Raw genomic sequence first — 9,688 nt, forward strand, 5'->3', positions numbered from 1 at the left:
TGTGGAGCCAGTGAAGGGATTGGCGGAGCGAGGGGAAAAGCCAGGGAATAGCGGGGGGACAGGTGGATTAGTCAGACAGCAGAGTTTAGGATAGATTGGAGGGGTGCGAGAGTGTTAGAAGGGAGGTCAAAAATTTTGGGAAAAAAAGCATCTTATAGTCCATAAAATACGGTAAAACACGAGTCCCCAAATACAGTATGTAGTCATTGTATCTGCAGACAGAGAACCGATGTCACATACAATTTCCGCCTCCATTCTGACCGCTCTCATCTGAAAATTCTCTTTTCCATTTTTCCTTCTTTATAGGCTGAAGAAAGATCTCAGACTGAAGATTTGGCTGTCTTTAAAGAACTGGCCGAAAAAGTCCTGTCTATACTAGAACGCTCATTGGAACGCCCGGTAAGGATCAATATTAATAGACGTATCTTAATCCACCGTATCTGAGGAGACTTTCTGAGAAAAGGTCTGAAGATGGCGCGGGATTTGTATCGTTACAATTGGTGCATCTGTAAATGTTGGTTTAGTCCTTCATGATTTATGTATTTGGTGATTTAGTAAAATCTTCCACATATTAATTATATATATTATATCTATCAGGAAACAACAGGAGGCGACGCCAAATATGGGCAAAATGTGACCCCGAAAATCCCTGACCCTAATAGGAGTCAGCCGGAGCTGAACAGCGATCTGATTACAGGTGAGCGATCACCCGACCTTCTACAAGGAATGTCCAGATATTACAGAGGACGGAGGATAATGTTAGATTTACTCTCTACTCTGTGTAATGGGAACCTGGCAGCACATTGTTACATATAGAAGTAGTGGTGTGACGGTATAGGCCATTGTCCCCTAATAATAATTGTTTGTAGAAATCCAATGTGCCAGTCAGGAGAAATGTAAAGTAGACACCATATACAAATCAGAATGGAAGTGCGCTGGGGGCGTGAAAGAAGAAATCCAAGTGCAGTGACACGCCCCCAGTGCACTTCCAGGCTAATCTGCAAATCTCTCCTATGTTTCTGCTCTCTTACCATCACTCGTATGTGCAGCGTGGGTGGGGGCTTCCTCATTCATGTGATGGAGGGTCCATTCTGCAGTGCTATAGCAAGTAACATGAAATAAATTAAATTTAAATTGCATTACTGCTCTAGAAAATGGGAAAAAACTAAGATACTGAGCACATAATTTGGCCAATTCATGAATGCCCAGCAGCCAATGACAAGGCGATCTTTTTGTTGGAATCCTCTCCTAATGTGAATCCTCTCCTAGGCTGAAGCCTACATTTATATGGGTAGGTAGGATCCTGTTGTAATTAAAACCACCCCGGGCTGATGTGTGGAGATAGGTTCCCAGCAAAAAAGGTCGCCTTGCCGTGACTGCTAGGCATGCACCCAGCAAAAGAAGGTCGTCTTGCCGTGACTGCTGGGCATGCACCCAGCAAAAAAAAGGGTCACCTTGCCGTGGCTACTTGGCATGCACCCAGAAAAAGAAGGTCGCCTTGCCGTGGCTGCTGGCCATGCATGAATTGGCCAAATTATGTGCTAAGTATCTTCCTTTTATCCTATTTTATACAGCAGTAATGCAATTCAAATTTCATTTATTTCATGTTTACATGCTATAGCGTTACAGAGTGCAACTTTGTTAGTTATATATTTGGATGGCTACTCTTAGTATGCACCTGTTCACACCCATTTTCTTTTCGGAAGTGATGGTCAGTCTTTTGTTATTTATGAAGGGGTTCCTCCATCATTTACATGACATTTATCTATGGATTCCCCGTATATTCTCATATTTAGAATCCCCATATAACGAGTATTAATCCCATTTACAGACATCTTGTCATTTCTCCGTTTTATTGCTGTATTATCTATGTAGGAATAATATCCTCTAATACATTTCATTTCTTCATCATTATTTTAGAAACAACTGAGCTGTCGAATCCTAACAACGGAATTAGTGAGATCCCGGAGATCCAAGAATCCGTAAGTATCATAGAGGGGGATGCGTGTGTGTCATCAGATCATGGGGTGTGAATGACTCGTCCAGTATTATCCCCCATACAACCATGGTACGTCTCTATTCTAAGTGTAGATGACCCTATGGTGTTAATTACATGTGAATTACAGGGAATCTGTCACCAGGTTTATGCTATTTGGTCTGAGAGAAGCATGATGCAGGGACAGAGACCCTGATTCCATGTGTTGATTACTTTACTCGGTGGAGCAGTTGTGATAAAATCACTATTTTTTTCTGCTGCAGAGCTCTGAATGCTGAGTCTTGTATAACCCCGCCCACACCATTGATTGGCAGCTTTCTGTGTACACTGTGCATAGGCAGAAAGCTGCTAATCAGTGGTGGAGGCAGGGGTACAGAGCAATAGGACTACCTGGCTAGACAGATAGTCTTCTAGTGATAATCTACTGATTTTATTGAAACAGCCACACACAGCCTAGTAAGTAACACATCACTGGAATCAGGGTCTCTGCCCCTACATCATGGTGCTTTCAGAATACATAGCAAACACCTGGTGACAGATTACCTGTAAGTCCTCCTCTGTGTGATCTCCCACATTATCCAGAATGTTATAGTAATGTATGATGACCGTTGCAGGGCGGCTCCAGGATTTCGTGGGCCCTGGGCGATAGAGTCTCAGTGGCCCCTTTAACACATACCACGATTCATGATGCACAGATACCGCAGATAAATATATACATATATATATATATATATATATATATATATATATATAGTACAAGGCCGAAGATTTCACTTCTTACATTACATGAGCGATATCTATTGTAAATTCCACAATAACTCAGAAAGCGGCGAATCCTCACAGCTCACAGTGCAGACCGGACAGTAATGTCCTCCACACAGTATAATGGCACCACATAGTCCTCTATACCGTATTATGAGCTCCATATATTGCTCCATATAGAATAATGGACCCCATAAAATGCTCCACGCAGGCTGTGCCCCCATATAATGCCCCATGCAGGCTGTGACCCCACACATAATGCCCCATGCAGGCTGTGCCCCCCACATAATGCCCCATGCAGGCTTTGACCCCCCACATAATGCTTCATGCAGGCTGTGACCCTCACATAATGCCCCATGCAGGCTTTGACCCCCCACATAATGCCCCATGCAGGCTGTGCCCCCCCCACATAATGCCCCTTGCAGGATGTCCCCCTCCCACATAATGGCCCATGCAGGATGTCACCCCCCATATAATTCCCCATGCAGAATGTCCCTCCCACATAATGCCCCATGCAGGCTGTGCCCCCCACATAATGCCCCATGCAGGCTGTGCCCCCCCACATAATGGCCCATGCAGGATGTCACCCCCCATATAATTCCCCATGCAGGATGTCCCCTCCACATAATGCCCCATGCAGGATGTCCCACCCCACATAATGCCCCATGCAGGATGTCCCCCACACATAATGCCCCATGCAGGATATCCCCCCCACATAATGCCCCATGCAGGATGTCACCCCCCATATAATTCCCCATGCAGGATGTCCCCCCCACATAATGCTCCATGCAGGATGTCCCACCCCACATAATGGCCCATACAGGATGTCACCCCCCATATAATGCCCATGAAGAATATCACCCCCCCCATATAATACCCCATGCAGGATGTCCCCCCAACACATACTGCCCCATGTAGGATGTCACCTCTCACCCCATATATTGCCCCATGCAGGATGTCACCTCTCACCCCATATAATGCCCCATGCAGGATGTCACTTCTCCTCCCATATAATACCCCATGCAGAATGTCACTCCCCCCATATAATGCCCCATGCAGGATGTCACCCCCCATATAATGCCCCATGCAGAATGTCACCTCTCACCCCATATAAAGTCCTATGCTGGATGTCACTTCCCCCCCCCATATAATGACCCATGCAGGATATCACTTCTCCCCCTCATATAATACCCCATGCAGGATGTCACCCCCCTATACAATGCCCCATGCAGGATGTCCCCCCCATATAATGCCTCATGTAGGATGTCACCTCTCACCCCATATAATGCCCCATGCAGGATGTCACTCCCCCCATATAATGTCCCATGCAGGATGTCACTTCCCCCCCCCCCCATATAATACCCCACGCAGGATGTCCCTACCTCCCCCCCATACAATGCCCCATGCAGGATGTCACTTCTCCCCCCATATAATGCCCCATACCTCCATACATAAAAAAAAAAATTCAAATGCTCACCTCACTGCTCACCAGCTGTGGAGAGGTAAGTATTGTGCCGGCCGTGGTCCTGAGCAAGCATTGGGGGGGGGGCAAGGCCCACTAGCTGGCGCTGGCACCACTCTCCTCTGCTCACCGGTCCCATAGCGCGCCAGGGTGCCCGACAGCAAGTGGGCCCCTCGCCTACTCAGGGTGTGCTGGGTGCTAGCGCCAGGTCTGCCCAGCGTCCGGTTTGTATCCTCCCAACATCATATCAGTGTAAATCATCTGGGACATAATATGGGGGGAGAAGTTTTTGCATCTGTAACTTTTTTCCTGCATCTTCAATAAATCAGTATTATTTCTTATTCTTTCATAGAGCGTGATCGATTCATTGGTTCCGGCGAGAAAGCCGCATATGAGCGACTATGAAACTTCCAAACTCATCAGCAGTGGAAATTTTGGGTGAGATTTCTGTTGCCATAATCCACATTTCTCAGGGTTCCCTATGACAATGCTTCTGCCCCTGCACTCTGCCATTCAGTGTTATCATAGGGAAATTATGTGATCTGTAGCAAATCAAACTGTAAGGAAAGTGATTTAAATAATATAATTACATATAATATAATATATAATAATATAATATTATTACATTCGCCTGTGCTAGACCCTCATCTGTTCTTATGCTGCCTCCTCCACCTGAGCTTTTCTGCTCTCCACTCTGATCTTTGTTTTGATGGGGGGGGCTCCATTATGAAGCTGATCAAAGAAGTTGGCTACACATGGTCACATGAAGGGTGACACCATATTGACGTCAATGACATCTACACCCTCCACCATGACCATGTGGGCCCAATCACTGGCCTCAGCAGCAGAAGAGAGCCCTGGAGCACATTCATTTTGGACCAATTTTATTTGCACTAAATTGTATTTGGTCAGTTATAGCGAATCTGCCCAAAGAGAATTTCGATAGATTCTCGTATCTATAATGTGACCTGGGTGATGGCTCCGGCAGAAGTGGCATTGTGGAGACCTCCAATAGGTGATCTATGTAGTGCTATTTTATGTATTTCTAGATGTGCATTTATAGTGGCGGCCAGACTTTTAGTATTATACATATGCAAATTGTCTCTTCAGAGAGGAAGCAAACTAGAACTCCACCTATAGGAAGTAGCAATCCTAAAAGTCAATATCGACCCTTTAACAAGCCTTGTCACATGACTTAGGATAATAGCCAAAACCAAAATCTCAATTTGCAGGAACTGTGTTCTGGGGTACTGCCCCTCTTCAGTGCAAAGTGTGAGATATGGTTTGACTGGGTGAGAGGTGTCTGACCGGTATCCAAGGGGTTGACGTTTCTCCTTGCGGACATGAGGAGACTTTTAAGCCGCAATGCTCCTCTGGGAAATAGGATTGCTACTTCCTATAGGTGGCACTAGGGTGCTAGTTCTCTACCTCTCTGAAAAGAGACAATTTGCATATTTCCCAGAAGAGCATTGCAGCTTAAAAGTCTCCTCACCTTGACATGCTTAACATGGCTTTTTCCGCAAGGAGAAACGTTACCGCTTGGATCCCGGTCAGATGCCTCTCACCCAGCCAAACCATATCTCACACTTTGCACTGATGAGTGCTTGTACCCCAAAACATAGTGTCCGAAAATTGAGATTTTGGTTATGGCTTTTATTCCATGTCATATGATAAGGCTCGTTAAAGGGTCGATATTGACTTTTAGGATTACTACTTCCTATAAGGGGCACTAGTGTTCTAGTTCTCTTCCTCTCTGAAGAGACAATTTGCATATTTCCCAGAGGATCATTGAGGCTTAAAAGTCTCCTCACCTTGACAAGCTTAACATTTCACTCTCCGCAAGGAGAAATGTTACCCCTTGGATACCAGTATTAAACATATAATGATTTCTATAGATGGATTATTAATAAGGATTTATTATAACCGATGGATTCTCCTTCTCTCCAGGGCCGTCTACTTAGTGCATCATAAAGACTCACACCAGACCTTTGCTATGAAGAAAATGGCTAAGCGGAACCTAAATACTGCACAGAGATTGGAATGGGCCTTTCTGGAGAGGGACATCTTAACATTTGCTGATTGTCCCTTTGTGGTCTCCATGCTCTGCTCCTTTCCAACTAGATCTCACCTGTGTATGGTCATGGAGTATGTAGGAGGTAAGACACATCTATTGTATTATATTCAGCCCATGTCTGCTTTCATCTTATCACTGCTCATATCATTAGGACATTGTTGGTTACATCCCCACAGAGCATTTACTATAGGTTATCTATTACCAAAATGCTCGTAAATTCATTGATCTTGGTGCAGGGGCGCTATGGGGCTCATCAGTCGGAGGGGGTCTGTCGACGCTCGGCAGTGGGCAGCATCCCTCCACCTGTCATCACAATTTCAGCGGTATTTGCTTCTTCAAGGAGGTGGGGTTGGTGGGGGCAAAAATACTGAGTAGGTGGCTAGTAGGGGCCAAAATACTGAAAGGGGGCCGTATGACTAGATATGGGGGGACTGTGAATGCTGAGTGGAGGTCATCATATTAAGTGGGGTGCTGTGGGGGTCCTCACTCTATATGGAGGCTCCCATTCTGTGTGGGGACATCATACTGAGTGGGGAGTTATGCGGACCATTATATTGTGTGAGGGACTGTGGGAACCATTATCCTGAGTGGGAGGGTTGCTGTGGGTGCCATCACACCGAGTAGGGGGTTGTGGCTGGCCTCCTTCTAAGTGGTGGCCTCCTTAGGAGGATTCACTCTGGGGATACCATACTCATTGAGTGTGGGTGTGGGCATTTTTGGGAGCATCATACTCTAAAATGGCCATAAAAGTTGTCTTGCTGGTGAGAACACCAAGCTGCTTCAACAGGGATATAAATATATTTCTTTTTTATTTTTTAGGGTTGGGGGCAATTACAACTTTTGATATGGGGTCTTGTGATTTCTATGTACGCCACTATCTGTGTGATCTCCCCAGGATGTTTCCGCTCACTGCTCATTATACATCATGGTTATCTGCTCGTGGTATATCATGGTTATCTTCTGTATAAGCCCCTCACCGGTCATATTTCCTTTCTTCTATAGGTGGAGACTGTGGGACCCTTCTAAGCACCAGGGGTCCTTTCTCTGTCCCCATGGCCCGCTTGTACTTTGCAGAGGCGGTACTTGCCGTGGAATACCTGCATAGTTACGGTGTGGTGCACAGAGACCTGAAGCCGGAAAAGTAAGTGCCCCCGAAGTATAATAAAGTGGGGAAAGTTGTCATTTATTATCATTCAGTCTGTGAGGCTAAAACCATCTTCTCTTTTGCAGCCTCCTGATTACATCTACTGGACATATTAAAGTTACCGATTTTGGGATTTCAAAACTTGGTCTAATGATACCGAAAACCAACACCTACAAGGAATTAGCAGTGGACATCTCCAGAGAGTTCCAGGACCGTGAGGTCAGCATCACCTACAAGAACTTAGCTTGTTATTTGCAAATCTCATCACACTATTGTCTCTTCTCTACGTTCTTCCTTTCTAGAGAACTTTTCCACTAATATTTTATCTTCTGCATTGTGTTTTAACGATGATATCTTGTCATAATAATTGTTTCATCGATTCTCATCTCTATGTTCTGTTGGTTTCCAGTTCTGTGGCACCCCATGTTACATAGCCCCAGAGATCATCCTGAAAGAAGGCTATGGAAGACCTGTTGACTGGTGGTCATTGGGGATCATCCTGTATAAATTCCTGCTGGGATGTGTACCATTTGATTCTGATTCCCTCACTGAGCTTTATAAAAGGGTTGTCATTGGTGAGTAGAATAATCCGATCATTGCGTTGATTGGTTACATTTGTTTAGTTATTTCCTTTGCTCTAAGTTACAGTCCAGTAAAGAGGTTTTATTTTCTGTAATTTTCTATGTAACAGGAGAACTAATTTGGAATTGTGATCGCGCTCCACCCCTGGATGCTCAGAATCTCATCACTGAGCTGCTCAGAAGAAATCCTGTGCGTAGACTTGGGACAGGTAACAGATATACTAGTATTAATATTCCCTTATTAGACCAAGGACATATCGCTCATGTCCATGAAGATCAGCATTTCTCTATCTGCTCATCTACTGTATTTCTAGTTCTCCACACTAAGACTTCCAGTTTATTTCCTTCATGTCGGCTCAGTTTTGTCATTAGTTCAGATTCCGATAAACTGTTCAGATATGGAGCCATCCCTGACTATGTCCGCATCACTTTTGTTTTTCTTTTTCTAGGAGGAGCATTTGAGATCAAGGTTCATCCATTCCTGAGTGACTTGGACTTTGACAACATTCTGAGCCAGGAGCTGGAGTATGTTCCTCAGCTTGTTTCAGACGCAGACACCAGCTTATTTATCAGTAAGTAGAAGGAGACGTCATCTAGACTAAGCGACTGTTTGTCTCATCTTCCCTAATATGTGATCATCTGTTCCCATTAATATTAGTGATAAATAGTGACTGTGTTATACTGACAACCTCTAATAATACTTCATTACCTATTTCTTGTAGATCATTCTGATATAAACAAACATCTGGTCTCAAAGGATGAGGAAGGCACAAGTGAGAACAATGAGAGCCTTGACTTCCAAAATTTTACGTCATCTTCTGAAAAGCTTTGTAAAGTAAGTATGTGATTAATAAATCCAAAATATGTAAAAAAAAAAAGAAAAAAAACTCTAAAAGTACATAAAAAAATATTTTCTATCTTATTTTTATCCGTATTTAGCTCTGTACCATCGCTACCAGGATGGTGAACAATGAGGATCCCAATGCCCCTCCAGAGTATACACAAGAAACCAACACAAACATCTCAGAAATGTGAGTAGATTATAAAGGGTCATTACTTCATTACTGGGAGTTCCAGGCTGATCTATGTACACAACACCAAATATAGGACATAAATAACAGAATATCAAATGCAGCATTCACCGTTTCATGGTTAACGGTCATTGTACTTTTGGCTTCAGAAAATGCAGAAGATAACAGCCCATAATTGTGGCATGTCATGCATTTTTAGCACTGCCTACTCTGTAGGAGAGCTGTAGTATTACTTGCCAGACATTCTTGGTAGTTGTGTTCTGATCCATGGAAGGTAGTTTGGAGCAGAAAACCTTCCCCACTATGACAGTCATATGTCCTATTAGGCCTTATAGTCAGTGTTCTTATAGTGAGACAACCCATTTTATACTGTGTTTACTTACGATTTACATGTTTTTCTTCTTCAAACAGGCAGAAAGAATCTGTTCCTGTATGTAATACAGACTATGCTGTTACCATCTTGCCACCCTCGTCTCCATTGCTAGGTATGTACATGTCTACAGCACCAACAATGTGAATGTTGACTTCAAGGCTCAAATATTTCCACATGGTTTTTCTGGTCTACTATGTTATCCATGTTTCATGGATCTCAGCTATGTTGACCATGGGTTCGTACTGTATCCCTATTTCCCTAATTT

The sequence above is a fragment of the Phyllobates terribilis genome, unplaced genomic scaffold, assembly GCF_046119375.1.
Source record: "Phyllobates terribilis strain yellow unplaced genomic scaffold, ASM4611937v1 Scaffold_256__1_contigs__length_2794641, whole genome shotgun sequence".
NCBI classification, from domain to species: Eukaryota; Metazoa; Chordata; class Amphibia; order Anura; family Dendrobatidae; genus Phyllobates; species Phyllobates terribilis.